Source organism: Pleurodeles waltl, chromosome 12 (genome assembly GCF_031143425.1).
Source record: "Pleurodeles waltl isolate 20211129_DDA chromosome 12, aPleWal1.hap1.20221129, whole genome shotgun sequence".
NCBI lineage: Eukaryota > Metazoa > Chordata > Amphibia > Caudata > Salamandridae > Pleurodeles > Pleurodeles waltl.
Genome location: NC_090451.1, coordinates 67,849,770 through 67,875,244, shown reverse-complemented (window position 1 = coordinate 67,875,244; position 25,475 = coordinate 67,849,770). Strand labels below are relative to the sequence as shown.

The window sequence follows — 25,475 nt, the reverse complement described above, 5'->3', positions numbered from 1 at the left end:
CGTCTAATGATAACTGATGAGACCTTGTTCCTCCCCTCTTTGCGGATATAGTACACTGTTGTTGTGTTTTCCATTCAAATCAAAATTTGCGAGCCAATGTCATTCCACTGAGCTTCAAGTCATTTATTTATATCTAGATTGAATTCCAATTTTCTGCCTACATGATGGTTGTCTAAAACAGCATCCAATCTCAAACAGGAGGCTTCTCTCAACAAAACTTATCTGTAGATCTAAACGAACGAGAGTTTCACCTGCCAACAAGTTGTCTTCTATCTTTCGCCAATTGGGAGAGTCCTTCATTATTTTTAGCCGTTTGGTGAATTGTGCCACCTTCATTCCTCCTGACAAACTACTAATTTAATTGTTCCTGATATTCTGAGATGACATTGAGGAACCAGCAGTGTGCACAATGAAGCCAATTATAGACGCTTGAGGCTTCCTTCTTTTGAGGGAAATACTTTCAATGCACTTGTAAGGAGTTTTGCTCCCAAGATACGCCTCGGATGGAACCTTGAACAACTTCTTTATATTTAGAGCCTAACCCCGTGCCGAAAGAACCACCCTGCATGCCTAGATATACAAGGGTGCTTGTCTTTTTTTTGGGCTAATTGTCCAGCTAAGGATAAACTGACAGCGTGTTCATAGAGCTGCACATCTAGTGAATATTCTTGCTGACTTTAAGCCAACTTGAAGCGCCTTAAACTGGTAATGATGCCTAGCTACGACAAAATCTGTGAGAAAGATGAATTGGTATATTGAAACAGCAGCCATGAAGTGTTCTCAAAATCTACTGAGACCAGAACATCTTTTTCCGAAAAATTGCAGAAAGAATGGTTACTTACGTGTAACTCCAGGTCTCTCGTAGGGGAATTTGCATTATAGTCTTAAGCACTGAACCTGCGGGACCCCGGAGAACTTTTCCGCAATATCAATTATTGTAAGATATATTGTTATAATATATCTTAAGTGCAGATGTTCGCCAGGAGATTTCACTCTTATAATGGCAGCCTATGAAGCTAACCTGCCCTTGGAAACTTCATCTCTCTGCTATACCAAAAAGGGTTTGTTAAAGAGATGTATGCTGTTTCTACCAAAACACTATCACATTATGTACATATATAATCTCATGGACCCTTTTTTAAATTCAAGATGAAGAATTGGGCCATTGTAGCCTGTTCCTATAGGCTGAATAATATTTGTGTCTTTTAAGTGAGTGAAGGCCTTTCGGAAGAAAGGCGAACATCTGCACTTAAGAAGATATACTATGAAAAAGTGCTCTGGGGCCCCCGCATGTGGGCAGGACTATTCAGTCCTTATGACTGTAAAAGGAACTCCCCTACGAGAGAAACTTTTGTTATGTGAACATCTGAAATACTTATTTTTCAGGTATTTTTTTAATGCATGCAAATCCAGAATCGGACACCATTGTAAAACTTTTTTTAGCATAACAAAAAATTCTGGAGTGGAATCCTTTTGTCTTCTGAATTAGAGGTGCAGGTTCAATCACTTAGGTTTAAAGCACTTTTAATATTTCCCCCCTTAACTCGGTTAGATGTTTGTGATCTTTTGCCTTCAATTGATATCTTCTGGGATCTGACTAAATTTCAAAGTTGTTCACTATATCTCAAACCCACTTGTCAGATGTAATCCACTGCAATGCTTGTTGGAATAACTGACTTCTCCCTCTTGCCGGTAGAGTTAACCAGAGGGAGTTTTGACTGAACACATCAGGATGTTTAATTTTGGCCAGAGACTCATGATGATCTGCTTTCCTTATATCACTGGATTAATCTGTTAGGCAGTCCTTTTTGTAGACATTGTTCAGATTAGAATAATCACTGAAGGTGTGGGGTAGTGGGACTAAGAAAGGGATTCAATTAAGTCATTAATCCAAAGTCCAGTATAAGTAGGGTTACTATAGATCCTGAGACAGGCAAGTCATGATTGGAAAATGTCCAAGGCAGGGGGTGCTGTGTTGTCATACAGGAATAATGGGGAATTTCCTTTACGGACTAGGTGGTCTCACACACATAATAGTGTCTTGCTTCACCATATGACCACCTAGCCCCACCCAAGTAAGATGATACTACTTGGGCGGACTCGACCTCCTGGTTAAAAGAACCAGAGGGAGTGCTGAAATTAGACTAACTGGATAGTTGCAGTGATCCAGAAAAAAGGTGAATAATAAAATTACCGAGCGTGTCACCAGTAGCTGATGCTAATTTTAATGGTGGTGCATGCTGGTAAGACTAAGACTAAGGGGGAAGAGAAAGGACTCGTTAGAGAATAATGTCTCCTGGAGTCTAAAAAGGGGTGCATAAGACCAACATGTTTCTGCCCTCACTGCGTGCTGGTAGGTCAGGGGCATTCGTCAGGGTCAGAGCACACGTAGAAAGTGGGGTGCTCAAAGTGAATCATGGCCTACCTGAACAGGTAGTTCACGGTGGGGTAGGCCTATGGTGGATGATAAATAAACCACAATTATTCAAAGTGAGAAAAGTGGCAAACCACTGCACACGACACAGCAAAAGGTGAAAAATGTCAAAGCACTCACATACGCATGCAATAGTGACTTAACCCGGAGCGGGGGACGATTTGCTTCTGGTCTGGCTAGTGCCGGGGGGGGGGGGTTTCCCTTGTAGTCACACTCTGAGGAGATCCAAAGTTAGCCAGTGGGAGGTAAAGAAATATAGAGACAAGTGAGGGCGCACAGCGCGCTAGTGGAAGAAGGGGACCAAAAAGTGCAAGAGAGGGAAGCGGGAAATAGCGGGAATAAGAAAAAAACAGAGAAGAAAATGGATACAGCAAGGAAGGATCAGAGAAAGTACAAAACTCTCTCTCTTGCACTTTTTGGTCCCCTTCTTCCACTAGCGCGCTGTGCGCCCTCACTTGTCTCTATATTTCTTTACCTCCCACTGGCTAACTTTGGATCTCCTCAGAGTGTGACTACAAGGGAAAACCCCCCCCCCGGCACTAGCCAGACCAGAAGCAAATCGCCCCCCGCTCCGGGGTAAGTCACTATTGCATGCGTATGTGAGTGCTTTGACATTTTTCACCTTTTGCTGTGTCGTGTGCAGTGGTTTGCCACTTTTCTCACTTTGAATAATTGTGGTTTATTTATCATCCACCATAGGCCTACCCCACCGTGAACTACCTGTTCAGGTAGGCCATGATTCACTTTGAGCACCCCACTTTCTACGTGTGCTCTGACCCTGACGAATGCCCCTGACCTACCAGCACGCAGTGAGGGCAGAAACATGTTGGTCTTATGCACCCCTTTTTAGACTCCAGGAGACATTATTCTCTAACGATTCCTTTCTCTTCCCCCTTAGTCTTAGTCTTACCAGCATGCACCACCATTAAAATTAGCATCAGCTACTGGTGACACGCTCGGTAATTTTATTATTCACCTTTTTTCTGGATCACTGCAACTATCCAGTTAGTCTAATTTCAGCACTCCCTCTGGTTCTTTTAACCAAGAGGTCGAGTCCGCCCAAGTAGTATCATCTTACTTGGGTGGGGCTAGGTGGTCATATGATGAAGCAAGACACTATTATGTGTGTGAGACCACCTAGTCCGTAAAGGAAATTCCCCATTATTCCTGTATGACAACACAGCACCCCCTGGCTTGGACATTTTCCAATCATGACTTGCCTGTCTCAGGATCTATAGTAACCCTAATTATACTGGACTTTGGATTAATGACTTAATTGAATCCCTTTCTTAGTCCCACTACCCCACACCTTCAGTGATTATTCAGATTTCTCCTGGGAGACGGTGTGGGCTAGCTACACTCCCAGCGCTCTCCTTTTGTGTACTTATTGTTCAGATTAGAACTTCTTTAGAAGCCTAAATTTGAGACTGATAAAAATCAAAATGACAGCAAGTCAGAAACTGCATTTTGCAGCCAGAATGAAAGGCAAAAGGTCAAAGAACCTCGCTGTGTCCCGTTTGCTCCAATCTAACACTGGATGAATCCAATGAAGTATCCATCAAGGTAAAGGATGTTATGTCTGCTTCCTTCAAGACAGCCACATTTGGACATTGACCTTTTGTTTGTTAAGTTCTCAATGAAAGGTGCAATGTTGAATCCTAGGGTTCTGGATCTTCAGAACTTGGGAAAGGAAAGGTAGTGGCTGAAACATACAGGCGTCCTGAGCTCCACCGTCACTGGTACATGTATCATAGAGAGTGAGAGAGAGAAAGAATCATCTTGGAAACCCCAGTGCACAACAATGCTGGCGTTGCTTATTCTTGGTGGTAGCTAAAAGATCAAGTCAGGGATGTCCCCATTTTTGGAAGACGCCATGTGCCACTTCCGCATGTAACCGCCATTTGTGAGTTGCTAAGTGAGACTGACAGAGTTCGCCTGCCCAGGTGTTTAAACACCCCACCGGGTGGTGCACAATCAGGAAAATGCCCTTGTGCTCCAGCCACTTCCAGAGGCATAGCATATCTTGGCACAGGGCCCAAGAACCCATCCACTCTGCTTGTTGCACTACTCCATAATGGTGGTGTTACCTTTGAGCATCGGTACCAGCCTGGCAGGAAGGCATCCAATGCCTAGGGAATTTCCCACAGCTCCAAGAGACTGTGGAGCCGGGTCTGCACTGAAGACCAAAGTTGTCTGATCTCCACCTCTCCCAAATTGCCTCCTCAACCCAGGAGTGATGTATCTGATACCACTGTGAAGTCTGTGTGAGGGTAAGGAGAGAAGTCGACCAGTGACCCAAAGTTGGTCCACCAGCAACCACTGCAGATATTTTGCAGTCTCCTGTAAGATCTACAAAGCATCAGATAGATCCCCTGGTGCTGTGACCATTGGGACTACAGATCCTAATATAGAGCCTGCACATGCCACCAAGCATACTTGAGCACGAGGATGCAGGAGATCAGCAAAGCCATGAGCCCCAAAGTCACCCTCACTGAGATCCGGGGCAGGTAATGAAACATGGGGATTCCTGCCCATGTGTCCTAGACTCTTCGCTCCATGGGGAAGGCATGAAACTACACCCTGTTCACAATAACTCTGAATAACAGAAGCAACTGTAAAGGAGTCAGGTGTGACTTCAGCACGTTGATAGTGAACCCAGAGAAGTAATTGTGGGTGACGACTACCTGGATAGAGTCTGCCTTCTACAGACAGTCATCAAATTGGTGGAAGGCTGGAACCCCTGACCTTAGAAGACGTGCTGTGATATCTGGCACCACATCTGTGAATACCCAAGTGTCCTTGTGAACTGAATGCTCCAGCCTGACTGTAAACTATAGATAACGCCTGTGTGGCGGCCGGGCATGGATATGAAAGGAAAACGTTACAAACTCTGTAAGCATCTGTTTGTGGCATGTAGTGCTGTAGATTCACATGCTGTGCATACTCTTATCATCTAGCGTTGGGCCCAGATGTGTACAAGTTGTTTTTCTTCAAGTAAGTCTTCTGAGTCACGAGGTAGTGGCTCCTCCTCCTGGTAATAATGTGAATGGGCATCGACTCAACTGTTAGATTGTTTTCCCACGCGGTGGGTGGGGATGGAGTGTGAAACAAAGTGTTAAGTAAAGAGATGTTCATGCATACGCGGAAAAAGAGAGATTAGAAGATAATGCAATGGCCACAGGCCTCCAGGTAGGATAGTGGGTGCATGTGAATCTACAGCACTACATACTACGAAAAGATGCTTCCAGGGTAACATTTTCTGTTCAAGCCACGTGTGCTGTACATACACTGTAAAGCAGTCCTCCCCAAAAAGCGGTGGCTAGACTGTGGGTGTGGCAGTGGTTTAGAAAAGTGTACAGAGAACTGCCTGACCAACATTAGCTTGTTGGCAGGCTAGAGCATCCACAAAATAGTGCTTTGTGGAAGTGTGTCGTGAAGCTGCTTTGCATATATCAGCTATTGGGATGTTCTTTAGGAAAGCCATAGAGGCTCCTTTCTTTTGAGTAGTTTGTGCTCTAGGAGGAGCAGGTAGAATCCTTTTGACTTTAGCATACCATGTCTGAATGCATTCAACTATTCATCTGGCAATGTCTGACTTAGAACCTTTATGAGGTTGGGAGAAAGCAACAAAAAGATGTGGAGTCTTTCTATAAGTTGTAGTCCTATCAATGTAATACATAAGGGCTTGCTGTACACCCAAAGTATGAAGAGCCCTTTCCGCAACAGATTATGGTTGGTGGAAAAAAACAGGTAGGTTGAAAGATTTAGATGGAACTGAGACACTACATTAGGGAGAAATTTGGGGTTGTGCGGAGGACAACCCTTCCTTTAAATATTTGGAAAAAAGATTCTTCCAAGGCTAATGCTTAAATCTCACTGACGCCTGAGTGAGGTAATAGCAACTATAAAGGCAAAGTTACTTCTAGTTCTGCATCACAGGTATCTTCATTGAAGTCATAAACATTGAATAATGTTTGCACAGCCTGCTGGGAAATTATTCAACGTTTATGTCTATCAATGAACATCCTACGATTCTGAATGCCACTTTCCAAGAGAGGAATTGAAGGAGGCAATTGTGAAAGGGCTCAAATGAAGGGTCCCTGAGCCCTATGAGCACAATGTTAAGATTCCATGAGGGTGCTGGTGGAACTCTTGAAAGAATCACCCTTTTGAGACCTTCTATGAAGGCTTTAACAACTAATATCTGGAAGAGAGATGTGATGTCTGTTTTTGAAGATAGGAAGCCATTGCAGCTAGATGTAATCATAAGGAGGTGAAGGCTAGGCCAGAATATTGTAAGTGAAGTAAGTAACAAATGAGGTTTGTACGGTAGCTTTGAGAGGGTCAGTTTTTTTTTGAGTGGCAAAAGTAGACAAACCTCTTCCATCTGGCCGCATAGTAAGCATGGGTGGCAGTGCTGTGGAGTTCCTTGAGAATGCTCATGCACTCAGGTGGAAGATTAAGGTATTCAAATTCTATGACCTCAGGAGCCAGATTGACAGGTTGAGGGACCTGGGTACCTGATTTCTCCATGGTCCTGTGTGAGAAGGTCCAGCCTGTTGGCCAGAGAAAGGTCGAGTAGAGTTGTGAATGACTGGTGAGCCCATGTGGGAGCTACCAGGATTGGCGTGAGGGACATCTGCTGAAGCTTCCAAACTACACATGGAAGAAGAGGGAGAGGAGGAAAAGTGAAGGCAAATGTACCTGACCAAATCGTCCATAGAACACTGTTGCTGGACTATGGGTGTGGGAACATGGAGGCGAAGTTTGGGCACTTGGTGTTGGCTGTGGTTGCAAAGAGATCTATTTGAGGGAGTCCCCATTTGTGAAAGTATTAGAGGATGACTTGTGGGAGGAGTTCCCATTTGAGACCTTGTTGCATCCCTAGAAGGTATTCCATTGACAAAAGAATGTTTTGGCGGAGAACCCAACAACAAAGCTTGCCCCCCCCCCACTCTGTTTCTGAAGGTAGTACGTAGTTGTTATTTTTTCCATCTGGACAAGTACAACCTTACCTATCAGATGAGGCAGGAAGGCTTTCAACGCTAGGTGCAGCGCTAGAAGTTCCAGATAATTAATATGGAGACCCTGGTATTTGGTATGCGACAGGCCCTGCACAGTAAGATCTTGTTTGTGTTCCACCCCATGAGCGAAGCAGCCATTGTAACAATAATCTGTGGAACAGGATTGGGGAAAGGACCCCCCGCAAAGGTTGCTGGTATTCCACCACTGCAGGGATTGATGAGTGTGGCGGCCGATCAACACTAGATTGTCTCAATTACCCTGTGAGACCACTGTTGTGCTAAACATTTCTGCAACGGACGCATGTGAAGTCTTGCATGAGGTACTACGGCTATGCAGGAGGCCATCATGCCTAAAAGATGCATGACAGTCTTGACTGGGAGATGTTGATGCAGTTGGAACAAAGGAATCACAGCTTGAAAAGACTGGATCCTTGCAGAATTGGGATAGGCGAATCGTACTTTTGTGTTGAGAATAGCCCCTAGGTAAGACTGGATCTGTAGGGGTTAGAGGTCAGATTTGGTGGCATTGTTGGTAAACCCTAATCGATGAAGCAGACCTATTGTGACTTGAGAGTGTTTTGGCCAATGCTTAATTTGTAAATAAAAAGGTGCCGGTGCCCAAAGCCCTCCTCTTAAACATGCAGCTGCTTCAATTAAATGTGTGAACACAGAATACTGATGCGCCCTAATCCTGAAGCCATCTCGGGCCTCTTCAATCCATATAAAACCACTCCCTGCCCCTTCAGCTCACTCCTGCAGCTTTCTACTTTCTTTCTTTGTGACGCTGTTTCATTTTTCCCTTCCTCCGTCTTCCCCATATGTGTCTTTTGCACGCAGCAATTGCTTGAGGCAGAAGAGTAAGCCCCGGCCCTCAAAAATAAGTGCCGGTGCTCAGCACCGGAAAAAACAAGCACAAATTAAGCACTGGTTTTGGCACTGCTGATGGGTGGCAGCATGGATGACCCAGGGTGGACTTGAGCTCTTAGGAGCCGGGGATGACGTTGGCATTGGTGACCCACCTCAGCTGGGGTCAGGGGTGCAGTGGTTGGTCTAGCTGTCGGAATCTCTCTTTCCCCAAGCCTGTGGAAGAAGAGGGGGGCCTGCATGCAGAGGCTGCAGGTGTCTCGGTGAGTCCAAGATGGGTGAGACCACACTGGACTATGTCTCTGGGCAGCCGGTGACCCCCGTTGGCACCGTTGGTTGGCTTCACTTTCTGTGCCCTGGTCACTTCTGGTGTTGTGTTTCCGGGGTTCCAGCAGCTGCAGAGTCCTTTCCTTGGAGTTTCTTCTTGCCGGTACGTCCAGTGCCCACAGGAGACTTGAGTCTTTAACGAAGGCCGGGCAAGCTGGCTTCTTGTGCAGGATGCTTCAAGGTCAGCAGGCAGGCCGGAGGGGCTGGTTCCAGGTGAGCTTCCTCTTCTCTTCTTCTGCATCTGCAACTCTTTTTTTGTCTATGTCCTCTCAGTTTGTCGAAATCTGTGTTACAGGGAATGGCAGGCAGAAGTCAATCGACTAACCACCTTTAGGGCAACTACACCCTTCTTATGACCAATTCCGCTGGGCATAACCCTAGTGGCCTAATTCCCTCCAAACAAGATGGAGGAATTTGAAAAGTAGTGTCCACTTCAGCTCGTCCACCATAGGGACATGAAGTGGGCACTTCTCCTAATTTAACTCATTTTCTCACCTGTGCTGCTGCCAAAAGTGGGGACAGGGGGGTTGGTCATCTCTGCCATTTGGAGACACCTGGGTTACATTACAAAGGCAGCAAGGCCTTTGAACACCCCCCCCCCCCCCCCCAGAATGTCCATCCTGCCAGGGAGAGGAGGTCACACCTCTGCCCAGTGCAGGCTTTTGTCTCAGGCCCTTGAAAGCGTCTTTGGTGGCTTAACAGGTCAGGACCAGTCAGTCAACACAGTAGTAGTTAGTATGTTTTCAGCGAGCACCTCTCCGGTGCCCTCTGTGTGCAATTATTATTAAATCCATCACTGGGGTCAGTAAGCGTTTTTATTTTGAGATGGTTGATACCAAACGTCCCAGGATTCAGAGAAGCCATCGTGTAGCTTGGGAACTCGTATTGACCAATGTCCAGCACCTGCATTTGAAAAGGCTTCCCTGTGTATTTTCTATGTCTCAGAATCGACAGAGACATAGCAGGGGGCATGTCTGCTCATGCATATATGTCCTCACATGTGCCTGGATACACCCAGCTTTAGGAGTGACTTACACCTGGCACATGCAGTGAAAGGGGATCTAGCACACAGGGATGTGAGTGTGTGTGTGTGTGTCTGTGTGTGTGACAGTTCGTGTTTTCAATTTACTGCACCAAAACACACAGCCTGTAACGGTAGCCCTTGTGTGAGTTTGGGGAGGGGTCTCTGGGGGTGGCACAACTGGTGCTGCAGCTGTCAGAGACCTTCGTTAGTACCCTATGACCTAGGTACTAGAAGATGTACCATTTACTAGGGACTTACAGTGGCAACTAAAGAATTTGCCAACTGTGCAGGCTTGGGGAAAGAGATCTGGCACTGGGGGCCTGGTTAGCAGGGACCCAGCGCACTAACAGTCAAAGCCACATTAGAAACCAGGCAAAAAGTGGCGGGTAACCATTTCAAAAAGGGTGCTTGCCTACATGACCCTTTATCCCAAACAAAAGAGGATGACATTGACATTCCCCTGGGGAGTCTTCAGCTTCTAAATGAAAGAACCCAGAAAGGTCATCTGCATTGGCATGGTCAGTCCCAGACCTATGTTCCTCTGTGAAGTCAATTACCACCTTAACAGTTTGGGTTTATCACCTTTCATCCGCAAAAGCCACCTGAGAGGCCTGTCATCAGTTTGAACAAGGAAGTGAGATCCAAACAAGTATGGTCTCAACGTCTTTAGGGACCAAACCACAACAAAGGCTCCCCTCTCAATGGCACTCCAACGCTACTCTCTGGGAAGTAACCTCCTGCTAATGAAAGCAACAGGTTGTTCATGGCCTTCATCGTTGATTTGGGATAGGGCTGCTCCTAACCCAAGTTTAGAGACATTTGTCTGCACTATGAACCGCTTGGTATAATCTGGAGCTTTAAGAACAGGTGCTGAACTCATTGCTTCTTTCAGGGTGTCAAAAGGCTTTTGACATCTCACTGTCTAGTGTAACTTTTTGGAATTTTCTTGGAGTTCAGTGCTTTGAGAGGGGACACAATGAAGCCATATCCCTATACAAACCTCCTGTACAATCCAGTCAAGCCAAGAAATGCCCTGACGAGTTTGGGTTGCTGGAGCTACCCAGCCAAGAATTGTCTGGATCTTGGCTTACAGTGGTTAAACTTGGCTTCCACCTACAAGCTGGTCCAGGTATACAACCTGGCCCTGCCCTATCTGGCACTTGTTTGCCCTGATAATGAAGCCTGCCTTTTCCAGAGCCTCAAGGACCTTCCCCAGGTGGATCAGGTGATCCTGCCAGGTAAAGTAAGCAATATAATCCAGATATGCTGCATTAAAGTCTTCCAACCCAACTAAGACTTGGTTCACCATCCTTTAGAAAGTGGCAGAGGCATTCTTTAGTGAACTGATAATGCCCATCAGGAGTGGAGAGTTCCGACTTTAATCTAGCTCCAGAGCCTGACCTACCTGCCAGTACCCTGATGTGAGAACTGAGATATATGTCTGCCCCTAACCTGTCAATTAGCTCATCATCCCTAGGAATGGGTTGAACGTCGTTTTTTGTCAACATTGAGACCCCTATAGTCCACACAAATCCTCATTTCTTTATCTCCATCCTGGGAATGAGACCTGGGGACCAAAACTACTGGGCTGGCCTAGGGATTTTCAGAGTGCTCAATGACTCCCAATTCCAGCATCTTGCTGACCTCAGCTTTGGTGATCTCCTTGACATGGTCAGACTGTCTGTAAATTTTGTTTTTGACAGATAAGCTGTCCCCAGTGTCCACATCATGTGTGCACTGGGACGTCTGACCAGGTCTCAAGGAGAAGAGCTCAGCATACCTCTGTAAGACTTGCTTACAGTCAGCCTGCTGTTGGCCAGTGAGGGTGTATGAAAAGACCACTCCCTCTACTAAGCCATATTTTGGATTGCTGGAGAAGAGATCAGGAAGATGTTCACTCTCTGCTTCAGTGACCATAAGCATGGTCATCTCAGCCCGGTCATGATAGTGTTTCAGGCAGTTTACAAGGATAACCCTTTTGGAGCTCCTGCAAGAGCCAAAGTCCACCAGATAGGTGACTATACATTTTCTTTCTAGGATGGGTTAGGGTCACTCCATTTGTCCTAGAGGGCCCTAGGAGCCACATGCTTCAACACCCATACCTTCTGCCCTGTTTGGAACTCCACCAGTGCAGCTTTGTGGTCATACCAGAGATTCTGGAGCTCTTGTCTAGCCTCAAGATATTTGGAAGCTTTTTCCATGTACTCAGCCATCCTGGAACAAAAGCCAAGCACATAATCCACAATATCTTGCTTAGGCTCTCTGAGAGGTCTCTCCCATACCTCCTTCACAAGAAAAAGGGGTCCTCTTACAGGATGCCCAAAGAGAAGCTCAAAGGGGGAAAAACCTACTCTCGTCTGTGACACTTCTCTGTAAGCAAAAAGCAGACATGGAAGTAAGACATCCCATCTGAACTTTTCAGGGAGTCCACATGATTATGCCTTTCAATGTCTTGTTGAATCTTCCAACAAGGCCATTGGTTTGTGGGTGAGGAGGGACAGTGAACTTATAGAGCACACCACACTCAGCCCACATGTGTTTTAGGCAGCCAGACATGAAGTTAGTACCTCTGTCTGACACCAACCCTTTTGGAAAGCGCATATTGGTGAAAACACCAATAAGAGCCCTAGCTACTGCAGGGGCAGTAGCAGTACTCAGAGGAATTGTTTCTGGGTACCTGTTGCATGATCCACTACAACCAGTATAAACTTGTTCCCTGATGCTGTTGGAGGGTCAACGGGACCACCAATGCCAATCCCTACCCTTTCAAAGGGAACCCCAACCACCGGAAGTGGAATTAAGGGTGCCTTTGGGTGGCCACCTTTCTTGTCACATGCTTGACATGTGGCACAGGGGCTACATAACTCATTCACATTCTGGTGCATGCCTGGCCAGTAGAAGTGGTTTACCAACCAACACCACGTTTTTGCCTGGCCAGGGTGCCCAGCGAAGGGGATATCATGGGGCAAAGTGAGGAGAAACTCTATAAACTGCTGAGGCCCTACTACTATCCTAGTGGCACCAGGTTTGGGGCCTCTGGCATCAGTGAATAGTGATGAGTGTGGGAGCCACTGATATCTCCCTTTTCCTGATCAGCAGCTTGCTGTCTCAGGCCTTCAAGAGTGGGACATGTCCTTTGTCCCTGGCAAAGATCCTCCCTAGAGGGTGCTCCTGGTCGTAGCAGCTCTGCTGTGTAAGTCCCAAGCTCCTGAGGCTCAGCTACCTCTGGGGCTGTCAGATCTTCTGTCTGAGGAGTGGGGTATGTTGTATTATAGTTGCTGGGTAGTCTTGTTGGCTGCCTAGCAACTAGGTATGGAATGAGAATGCAGTAGGATAGATTGTAAGACGGACTCAGTCGCTCCCGAGATCTGCCAGGGTTTGGATGTGTTCATCTTGGTTCGTGAATAAAAGAAGAAGAAACACATGTGTGGTACCACGCTCTAAGTGGCGACGAGGATGGGATTGTGAAGATGAGGACCAACCCTGGCAGTGTGTTATAAGTGAGCAGTTTGTTCCTCCTGCAGTGGAAGTACGGACGTGGAGGTTTTTATTTTTCCTCAGTGAAGATCTGCAGTGAAGTGCGAGCATGGAAGGATTTTGCCCTGCATTAGTCAGGAAGCTCTGTTTTTTTTTTTGGGACAGTTGTGAAATCAGATTGTTGGGTTGCGAGTGAGTTTTTTTGGTGCTGCATTTCATTGCGGTATGAACTATGCATTTCATTGCAGTATGAGCTTTTGGTTGCTGTGGAGCGACGGAAGCTACAGGTATCGGAACGTTTCGCCTATTACAATTCCTACAATTTGTGTTTCATGTACGCGTTTTAACAAGTATAACGGCTGCCCTCACGCTATCTTGGGTGACCGTTGTTGACGCGAGACTTACCTCGTGCAGTGTGGAATCCTGCCTATGCCTGCAGATTGTTTGTTGGTGTTGCGGCGCTGCGGAATAGTGGTGCTGACGTCTGCCTTGCCGGAAGGGACGAAGGAAACGTCGTCAGCTGTGGCAAAACAAGGGAGACCACCCGCAGAAAGGAGACGAAGCGGGTTTTGTATATTTCAACGATGTAGATGGGTGTGGTGCCGATGCACTGATAGCGTGCCAGATACTGAAATAGCAACAAACTGAGGACTGTGGCTGCTGTCGGTTTTGCTTATTGTCAATTTCACCCGTTGGCAAGAGGGACTACAATAACTATATATATATTTTTTTTTTTAAAGAAAATGTGAACTTAGTGTCTTTGCTCACAAAGTAGGGAAGGTTTCAACTGCCTACAGGACATATCTATGACGGCAGTGTCTACAAAATGGCAGAAGTTTCAATTTCCAGCAGAATGTATCAGTGACGGTGGTGTCTAAGGTGACTACTTTCTTTGTTTTAATTTGTTGTTTTGAGGTTTATTTTTTGGGGGGTTTGTTGTTTTTGTGTGTCGGCACAGTAATAATTTGGGAAAGGGGGAATGCAGTTGATAGCACCACCACCCACGTTTTTAAGCGTGCCTGGTGAACCAAGCATGTCCTGGGAGGATTGGAGGGAAACATTCAAGACATATTTGGAAGCTTTGGGGGGAAGCCATTTTCACAGCTAAGAGGAATTTAGTTCTATTAAAACACAATTTAGGTGTGGAGGGTAGGAAGATTTTGAAAACGTTGCCCTCTTCTGATGAAGAAGAGAATGGTGATGAGGACTATGTGTATACCAAGGCTTTAGGAGTGTTGGAGGAGCATTTTAGCCGGATATTGAGCATTGTCGTGGAATGTCGTAAGTTCTTTTCTAGAGCCCAGGCTGCTCATGAATCTGTTGATCAATTTGTGAGTGCATTACGTACGTTGGCAAACAGGTGCAAGTTTAGAGACTTAAATGAAGAGATAATTAGAGATCAATTAATAAATCGAACGAAGAATCGGAATATCCAAGAAAAATTGTTGAACTTAAAAGATCCGTCTTTGGAGGAAGCTATAGCGGTTGCGAAACGTGCAGAGAATACCTTGAGATATGTTAAAGAATTAAGTAGGAGTGATACTGAAGATGCGCTGGTGCAAGCTGTTAGCACTGTTAAAATTAATAAGAATACTGCCAGGGTGGATGAAAAGAAAAGGTGCTACAAGTGTGGGAGTATAAAACATTTGGCATCTTCTACAAATTGTCCTGCAAGAGATGCTAAGTGTTTCAAATGTGACAGAAAGGGGCATTTTTTGAAGGTGTGTAACCAAAGGAAAGGGGTGTATTAAAGGAGAAGTGTGAATTGTCTGCGTGATGGCACCCAGAAGAGTGTGGAACAGTTTGGTTCCAGTGATGAGGGGGAAGAGGATGGCCATATTGAGATATGAATGCTTAACGATATCTCCATGAATGAGCGAATGAGTGTTTCTGCGTTGGAACAGAATAAGTACAAACCTCCGAAGTGCGAGGTTAGCATCAACGGTGTGTCGATAGATATGAGGGCTAACTCATGTTCTCCTTACACTCTCATTGACAAGGCAACGTGGATGGCAGTGGGGTGAGGTGAGTTGGTTAATGCAGAAGTAGAAGTGGAGGGTTATGGAGGCAACAAAATTCCTGTTGTGGGTTGTTTCCAGGGGAAGGTGGTATTCAATCAAAGACAGACGGATTGTGATGTGTGTGTGGTGGAAAGTGGTCGGTGCCTACTGGGTTGGAATGAGCAAAAAGCGTTAAAGGTAGTGTTGGATCCCAATAGTTAAGAACAGGTTTTAACTGTTTTACAAGAGGGTGCGGAGAAGTGGAGGATGAAGTTTCCAGATCTTTTCAGTAATAAGTTAGGTTGCTTAAAAAAATTCCAACATCGAATTGTGTTGAGGGATGGGGCAATTCCAAGTGTACATAAGGTGAGGAATGTGCCAGTTGTATTGAGAGATGCGCTGAGGAATGAGTTGATAAGATTATTGGATTTGGGTGTGATTGAAAAGATTTAGGCCTGGGAAAGCTTGAGCCCAGTAGTTTTGGCCCATAAATCTAATGGAAAAATTAGGATGTGTGTAGACTTGAGGGACCTAAATGATATTTTAAGGGTAGACAGACATCCGATTCCAAATATAAATGATTTATTGAGTGGAATTTAAGGGGGAGAGGTGTATTCAACCTTGGACTTATCTAATGTGTACCATCAAATAATGCTGCATCCAGAGTCCAGGCATCTCACATCGTTCATTATGCCTGAGGGAGCCTTTAGATTTGTACGCATGGTGTTCGGTCTTGAGTCCGCCTCAGCAGTTTTTCAAAGAATTATGCAGAATTTGCTGGGTGATGTTGGATGTGTGAGATTTCTTCAAGATGACGTGCTGGTGTGGGCAGATAATATGCATGAGCACGATCGTGATCTGGAGAAAGTGTGTTGAATCCTGGAAAATGCGGGATTGACGGGTGAGGCTAGCAAATGCAAATTTGCATGTCAGAGTGTTGAGTACCTGGGTCACACCATTTCGGGGAAGGGTATAAGACCTAAAGTTATTTTGATGGAACCAATTGAAAAATCCTTTTGTGGCACATTACCACCCGATAGTATCAACTGATGCAAGTATGTATGGATTAGGTGCAGTGTTAATGCAGGTACACAATGGGAAGGAACGCGTGGTAGCTTTTGCTTCATGGGCTTTAAATGGAGCTGAAACAACTTACTCAGCCATAGAAAAAGAAGCTCTTGCCTGTTGGTGGGGTGTTCATTATTTTAAAAATTATGTGTGGGGAAGGAAGTTTGAACTGCGAACAGATCACAAACCTAGTAGTATACATTTTTACTACTTCTGGTGTGAGTCGTGCATCTTCAAGGATCGCGAAGTGGTTGTATAGGTTACAGAAGTACACTTTTACAGTGAAATATGTACCTGGTGTGGCGAATGTAAATGCTGATTGTCTGTCTAGGTTGCCACTAGAGGGCATGTGTGTGGAAGAAGAGGAAGATAGGGTTGTGGCTGACTTACAGGACATGAAGACATAGGCTATCAGTGAGGAAGTTTGGAAAACAGCTGTGCAGGAGGATGCAGAAATGCAGGTGTTAAAAAGAAATTTACATAAGCATTGGTCAGATTTGGGTGATGAAGCCAGTTTGGTGGTGAATTTAAAAAATGTGTGGTCTGAGTTGTCTGTGAAAAATAATTTGATCAGAAGAGGTGACAAGTTGATCGTGCCACACAAGTTGAGGCAGGGTGTGTTAGAAATTTTACATGATGGACATGGGGGTGCGTAAGGAATGAAGAGGAAAGCCAGGGGGGATTTTTGGTGGCCAGGCATGGACAAGGATGTGGAGAGGTTTGACAGGAATTGTGTGAGTTTGCTTGCAGTGATAAAACGCACGTGTGTGAGAAAACGCCTGTTGTTCCTGTACCATTTCTAGTCAAACCATGGCAAAAAGTGGGAATGGATGTGTGTGGTCCGTTTGAGTTTGGGGATGGTGGAAAAAATTATGCAGTGGTTATGATGGATTACCTTTCTAAATGGCAAGAGGTTATTATCGGGAAGGACACCAGAGCTGGTTTGGTCATTGGGTTTTGTGAGGAAATATGGAAAAGAGGGGGTTATCCTGAGGAAGTTGTGACTGACAATGGTCCGCAAGTTACATTTTCTACCAGTTTCTGGGAGAGGGTAAGTGTTGGGTTTGTCTGATAGCTGGCCGTGGCTCTAGAGCACCATCCTATCATGGCTTTGTTTTTAGTGACTCCAACACAATCTGGTGAGGGCCAATGCGTTGCCCGAGCTACCATTTGGAGGATACAACTCCATAAGTAGACTTCTGGTGTAGGTTTCCGGGGTTCCAGCAGCTGCAGAGTTCTTTCCTTGGAGTTTGTTGTTGCTGGGCAAATCCTGTGCCAACTGGAGACTTGAGTCTTTATTGAAGGCTGGACAAGTTGGGTTCTTGTGCAGGATCCTTTGAGGTCAGCGGGCATGCTGAAGAGGCTGGTTCCAGGTCAGCTGCTTCTTCTCCTGTTCTGCGGGTGCAATTCTTATTTGTCTGGGTCTTCTTGGGTTGTCAGAATTTGAGCTCTGGGTTTCAGGGGTGCTATCTAAATACTCAATTTAGGGGCATTACAGGAAGTGCCAGGCGACAGCCAATGGGCTCACCACCTTTAGGGTGACTACACCCTTCTAAAGACCACTTTCACTAAGAAGTGGGCATAACCCAACCTCTAGTGCCTAATTCCTTCCAAACAAGATGGAGGAATTTTAAAAGTAGAGCCCGCTTCAGCTTGTCCACCTTAGGGGTGAGACTGGTAAGAAGTCGGCACTCCTCCTAATTTAACTAATTTTCCCACCTGTGCTGCTGCCAAAAGTGGGGTCAGGAACTGGGGGGTTGGTCATCTCTGCCATTTTGAGAGACCTGGGTTGCATTACAAAGGCAGCAAGGCATTTGAAGCTCTCCACCCTGGAATGTCCATCCTGCCGGGGAAAGGAGGTCACAAGCTTTTGTCTTAGGCCCTTGAGCGCAATGGTCTCACCTTGGAGGGTGGTGGGTAATGGGGGTGCAGAAGTTAGTCTGTGGTGGCTGAACTGGTCAGGACCAGTCTGACAACACACTAGTAGTTGGCAGGTTTTTACAGGGCACCTCTAAGGTGCCCTCTATGTGCATTTATTAATAAATTCATCACTGGGGTCAGTGAGGGTTTATTATTCTGAGATGTTTGATACCAACTCGTAATGACCAGTGTCCAGCATATGCATTTAAAGTGGCTTGCCTGTGCATTTACTATGTCTCAGAATCGACAAAGACATAGCAGGGGCATATCTGCTTATGCAGATATGCCCCCACATATGGCTGGATGCAACCTGCCTTAGGGGTGACTTACACCTGGGCACATGCAGTGATAGGGGACCTGGCACACAGGGTGTGTGACAGGTTGTGTTTTCAATCAAAACATCAAAACACGCAGCCTGCAATGGTAGCACTTGTGTGAATTTGGTGAGAGGTCTCTGGCGATGGCATAACTGGTGCTTCAGTCCTCAGAGACCTTTCTTAGTACCTTAGGCCCTAGGTACCAAGGGTATTGTATTGTATTGTAATCGTATTTATATAGCGCTTACTACCCCTGACGAGGCGTCTAAGCGCTTTTCGATGAGTAGCACGCTACTCTGGTACCCAACAAGAATTAGTGATGGATTAGTATAATTTAATAATGAGTACAGTTTTTGTATTATTAGGAGTTAATTTGAGTTGCGGATATGAGAGTTTGTTAGTTAGATTGACTGGAGTAATGGAGGGGTGGAGGAGGAAAGATATCCAGAAGTGTTAATTGGGAGTTTATCCTTCATTTACTCAATCCAAAGGCTTGGGATGAATAAAAGGGGGGCGGAGGGGAAGAGGATGTGGAAGGGTTAGGGAGAGCATAGTAGCAGGGTGAGATGAATGCAGGAGATATATATACATATATGTAGAGATTTATTTTGGGGAAGTCACACACTGTCTCTATATATGTGTTTGAAAGTCATTGTCATCCGAATATGTACACACACCGTGTGACAGTGACTTGCCAACATTTTTAAGTACAGGATTTAAATAAGGTTTATCAAGTATAATGGTGTCCAACACAGGTTCGGTCTGAAGGTTTAACTCTCTTGTTCTTGAACGCTTCAGAAGGCTTGATTTAGAAAACATTAGCTATGGCAGAATGGTGCGACCTGTTACTAACCTACATCATCACTGTGAACCACTACCTATAACATCACGCCAGGCCCCAGAACCCTAGCAGCCACATCGCCCACGAGTCCCCCTACTTACCACATTACAACAAGACACAGAACCCCATCCACGACATTTCTCGCGCCACAGGTCCCTCACCCGCAAGACAATTCCCCAACCAATAGTAATCAATGAATCACTTCCTGTCTCAGCACATAAGCAACACTGCTTTCTTCCCAAACTTCACGGATATCATTCCCTGCACCTGCGACTACGAGAAAATCGTTTTAGGTACCAGTAACCTTTACAAATCCATCCCTTCTTGCCCTAAACTCCCCACATCAATACTTATCACACACGCCACCCGTAACACCCCGACCAAGCCACATATATACTTCCTGCAACCTACGTGAACGTCTTAATTACATTGTGTCTTCCTAATCCTATGACATCCTTTCCTGACCCAGACCATAGGATCATATCTCTTTCCTCCCACGTCTTTGCTCCGGACGACTCACACTACGACAACCTGGAGAGAGACCATGCGTAATTTCTTTACTTTGGGAACTTACGACAATACTTACTGCACTTTGAAATCAGTCTAAATCACCCATGCCATTACTTTCTAGCACAGAGACGGTAGATCAATTACTTAAGCGCACAGAAAGACATGTCTTCCTGGTGCAGACCATTTTTCGTGGCTATTCTTCCCAGACCCCCACTGCATTCCTTGAAACGCTCAACCTCACTGCACTATTTTCTTTACAGAAATATCACACCTACTGCCCTGAATCCAATAACATCCCTAACTGCCACAAACCCCCGTGGTGACAAAGCTTGCAAAACAGACCCCACAGCTTAAAGTTTTGCCCGACCTTAGTGCAATCACTTCCTGTCCCCAGACAACCACACAACACCACTTTCTTACAGCAGACTCTACCCTTCCCCGCATACAATCCTTTCCACTCCCGATCCACATACCATGAATGGGTGTCCAACCCACGATAGGCTAGTTCCTTTACAGACCCTCGTGATAATATCAATTCAAAAGCTCACTTTCTTTAGGCAGTAATCACATTTTCCCATGACCAAAATTGTATCTTTCCTGTTCCAGAACCCAATAACACTGGCTTTCTGAAACCCACCCAGGACAAATTCTAGATTTAAGAGTCGGTCCCACTTTTAATCTGCCCAAAAATCTCGTAGTACCAAGTCAAGGCGAGCTGGGTATGACGTCAATTCCGGCCCACTCACCTGCGTTGCTGCCCCGTCTTCTCGCGGAACCATCGCCCCCTGGTCCTCCACCCTCTGCTCCAGTTTCCTCCGGGGGCCGTTGTGGCCAGTCTTCCCCAGCGCCCTGTTGAGCCATCGTGGTGCCGGGAGAAACACTGCAACTTCTTCCGCTTCCTGCTTTTGCCAAAGGTACCATTTACCAAAGGTACTATTTACTAGAGGCCTATAGTGGCAACTGAAGAGACTGCCAATTGTGCAAAACAACTATGAAGTTTTGGGGAAGAGATCTGACACTAGGGACCTGGTTAGTAGGGACCCAGTGAACTGACAGTCAAAGCCACATCAGAAACTAGGCAATAAGTGGGGACAACCCATGTCAAAAAGGGTGCTTTCCTACAGCATGGTCATATCTTGCAAGAAGGCCCATAGAAGTTGCAATACACCAGTAACTGGCCGAATGCACTGCCACCCTTTTCCCTGCTGCATCTATGCATTTGCTCTCTTTATCTCGCTGCGGGGCATCTCCGCTGGCCTGGGAATTAGCTTGTTTACGGGAAGTGGTGATGACTAGTGAGTTGGTGGGAGTTGACCACAAATGGAAAATGTCACTTAGCCAGTGTACATTTGTTTGTGGCATGTTCCGCTGCAGATTCACATGCTATGCACAGGTCCTGCCATCTAGTGTTGGGCTCGGAGTGTTACAAGTTGTTTTTCTTCGAAGAAGTCTTTTCGAGTCACGCGACCGAGTGACTCCTCCTTTTCGGGTCCATTACGCATGGGCATCGACTCCATCTTAGATTGTTTTCTCACAGAGGGTAAGGTAGGAGTGATAGAGTGTAAAGAAAGAGATGTCCATGCAATGGAATAGAGATGTATATACATAGATTAAAAAAAAAGAAGTGTCCATGCAATGGAATAAAGATGTATATACGTATGTACAAATTTTAAATGTAACTTTAACGGCTACAGGCTCCCAGGGAGGAGGGAGAGCGCATGTGAATCTGCAGCGGAACATGCCAAGAACAGATGTACACTGCGTAAGTGACATTTTCCGTTCAATGGCATGTGTAGCTGCAGATATAAATGCTATGCATAGACTACAAAGCAGTAATCCTCCCCTAAGCAGTGGTCAGCCTGTAGGAGTTGAAGTTGTCTGAAATAATGTTCTTAGTACAGCCTGTCCTACTGTGGCTTGTTGTGTTGCTAACACATCTACACTGTAATGCTTGGTAAATGTATGAGGTGTCGACCAAGTGGCTGCTTTACAAATTTCGGTCATTGGTATGTTTCCTAGAAATGCCATTGTTGCTCCTTTTTTCCTAGTGGAGTGCGCCTTTGGCGTACTTAGCAGTTGTCTTTTAGCCTTTAGGTAACAATTTTGTATACATTTCACTATCCATCTGGCTATGCCTTGTTTTGATATAGGATTACCAGCATGGGTTTTTTGGAATGCGACGAACAATTGTTTAGTTTTACGAAAAGATTTTGTTCTGTCGATGTAATACATCGGAGCTCTTTTAATACCTAATGTATGTAGTGCTCTTTCTGCCATTGATTCTGGCTGTGGGAAGAAGACTGGAAGTTCCACTGTTTGGTTTAAATGAAACGGTGAGATAACTTTAGGTAGAAATTTAGGGTTTGTGCGGAGTACAACCTTATGTTTGTGTATTTGTATAAAGGGTTCTTCAATAGTGAATGCTTGTATTTTACTAACTCTTCGTAATGAAGTAATTGCCACTAGAAATGCTACTTTCCAAGTTAGGAATTGAATCTGACAAGAGTGCATGGGTTCAAATGGTGGGCCCATGAGTCGTGTAAGTACAATGTTAAGGTTCCATAAGGGTACTGGTGGCGTTCTTGGAGGTATGATTGGTTTTAGACCCTCCATGAAAGCTTTAATGACTGGTACCCTAAATAGAGATTTGGTTTGTTTATTCTGCAAGTAAGCAGAAATTGCTGTTAGATGTATTTTGATGGATGAAAAAGCTAAATTTGCTTTTTGTAGGTGGAGTAAATAACTCACGATGTCCTGTATGGACGCATCTAACGGTGTTATGTGTTTTGCTTGACAGTAGAAAACAAGTCTTTTCCATTTGTTTGCATAACACTCCCTGGTAGTGGGTTTTCTTGCCTGTTTAATGACTTCCATACACTCTGGTGGAAGATTTGGATACCCAAACTCTAAAATTTCAGGAGCCAGATTGCCAGATTGAGCATCGCTGGATTGGGGTGTCTGATCTGCTGTTTGTTCTGTGCAGCAGGTCTGGTCTGTCTGGGAGTTTGACGTGTGGTACTATTGACAGGTCTAGCAGTGTGGTGTACCATGGCTGGCGTGCCCATGTTGGTGCTATAAGTATGAGTTTGAGTTTGTTTTGACCCAGTTTGTTGACCAAAAATGGAATGAGCGGGAGAGGGGGAAAAGCGTAAGCAAATATCCCTGACCAGTTGATCCATAGAGCATTGCCCTTGGACTGAGGGTGTGGGTACCTGGACGCGAAGTGTTTGAATTTTGCGTTTTGGTTGGTGTCGAACAGATTTATGTTTGGTGTCCCCCACTGAAAAAAGTATTTGTAAAGTACCTGGGGGAGAATTTCCCACTCGTGAGTTTGTTGGTGATCTCCACTGAGCTCGTCTGCTAACTGATTGTGAATGCCTGGAATGTATTGAGCTACCAGGTGAATGTTGTTGTGAATTGCCCAATGCCAAATTTTTTGTGCTAGAAGGCAAAGTTGTGATGAGTGGGTTCCTCCTTGTTTGTTTAAGTAGTACATTGTTGTCATATTGTCTGTTCTGACAAGAATGTGTTTGTGAGCAAGAAGAGGTTGAAAGGCTCGTAGTGCTAGGGAGACTGCTAGCAGTTCTAAGTGATTTATGTGAAGCTGCTTCTGTTTGTTGTCCCATTGTCCCTGAATATTGTGATTGTTGAGGTGTGCTCCCCATCCAATCATTGATGCATCTGTTGTGAGAATGGCGTGAGGCACAGGGTCTTGAAATGGCCGCCCTTTGTTTAAATTGAAGCGAAATGTGTGTTTGGCGGTCTATCAACACTAGATCTTGGAGATGACCCTGTGCCTGCGACCATTGTTTTGCGAGGCACTGTTGTAAGGGTCTCATGTGTAATCTTGCGTTTGGGACAATGGCGATGCACGATGCCATCATACCTAGCAGTTTCATAACAACGGACAGTGTAGTGCTGATTTGGCTGAATTTTTGGCACCATGGTGTGGAACGATTGCACTCTTTGTGGGCTGGGACTTGCAAGCGCCTTTTGAGTGTTCAGTGTAGCTCCCAAGTACTGCTGAATTTGCGATGGTTGCAGGCGTGGTTTTTGGTAATTTATTGAGAACCCTAGTGTGTGTAGGGTATCTATTACATAACGTGTGTGATGTTGACACTGTTTTTGAGTGTTGGCTTTTATTAGCCAACCGTCGAGATATGGGAATACATGCATATGTTGTCTCCTTATGTATGCCGCTTCTATGGCAAGGCATTTTGTAAAGACTCTGGGGGCTATTGTTATCCCGAAAGGTAATACCATGAATTGGTAATGTTTCCCTTGTATAACAAACCTGAGGTATTTTCTGTGAGCTGGGTGGATGGGTATGTGAAAATACACATCTTTTAGATCCAGTGTTGACATAAATTCTCCCTGTTGTAGCAATGGGACTACATCTTGTAGTGTCACCGTGTGAAAGTGTTCTGATCGGATGTAGAGGTTAAGAGTCCTGAGATCTAATATTGGCCTTGATGTTTTGTCTTTCTTGGGAATAAGGAAGTACAGGGAGTACACCCCTGTTCCTTTTTGATGATGTGGCACTAGTTATTTGGGTTGTTTGAGTAATAGTGCCTGCACTTCTGTTTGTAACATTGCAAGATGTTGCAATGAAAGTATGTGCGCTTTTGGGGGAATGTCCGGAGGAAATTGTGTGAACTCTATGCAGTAACCATGTTGGATAATGGGTAGTACCCATGTTTCTGTTGTGATGTCTAACCATTGGTCGTGGAACATTTTCAGTCTTCCTCCCACAGGGGAAGTGTGTTGAGGGAAGGTGATGACAAAGTCACTGTTTGTTGTTAGTGGCTTGTTTTGAGGATTGACATTTTCCCCTAGACTTGGGAAATTGTCCTCTGTAGGATCGCCGAAATCCCCCACTTTGGTATTGTGTCTGTTATGAGGGCTTGGATTGTGAGGTGGATGGCTCAGAGGGCTGTGGCCTGAAGCCTCCCCTATATTGAGGCTTCTGAAATGTGCCTCTGTATTGGGATGAGTAAAGCGCTCCCATCGCTTTAGCAGTATCGGCATCTTTTTTCATTTTATCTATGGCTTTGTCCACCTGTGTGTCAAATAATTGCTGTTGATTAAAAGGCATGTTGAGGACAGCCTGTTGGATTTCAGGTTTAAAACCTGATGACCTGAGCCATGCATGCTGCCTAATGGTGACAGCCGTATTTATAGTCCTTGCGGCTGTATCAGCTGAGTCTAGCGCCAATCTTATTTGGTTGTTTGTAATCGCCTGTCCCGCCTTTTCTACCTGCTGAGCTTTCCTTTGGTGTTCCTTGGGGAGATGCTGAATAATGTCCTTCATCTTATCCCAATGAGCCCTATCGTATCTAGCAAGGAGGGCCTGCGAATTAGCTATGCGCCACTGATTGGCTGCTTGTGACGCCAGCCTTTTCCCTGCAGCATCACATTTTTTGCTTTCCTTATCTGGAGGGGGTGCATCTCCAGAGGACTGTGAGTTAGCTCCTTTCCTCGCTGCGCTGACCACTACCGAATCGGGGGCAGCTGTTGTGTGATATACACCAGGTCTGAGGGTGGTGGTTTGTATTTTTTTCTACCCTTCCTTTAACAGGCTCCTGGAATATCTGCTGGGCATGTTTGCGCATACTGGGGAGCATGGGAAGGCTTTGGTATGTGGCGTGGGTTGAGGACAATGTATTGAA

General features: G+C 45.4%; 1 protein-coding gene across 1 annotated transcript in view; it reads right to left on the bottom strand.

The window, feature by feature from the left end:
* Window positions 1-25,475, bottom strand: part of ZFR2 (zinc finger RNA binding protein 2) — a 641,917-nt gene that overhangs the window by 87,926 nt on the left and 528,516 nt on the right. The gene's annotated exons all lie outside the window — the stretch shown is intronic.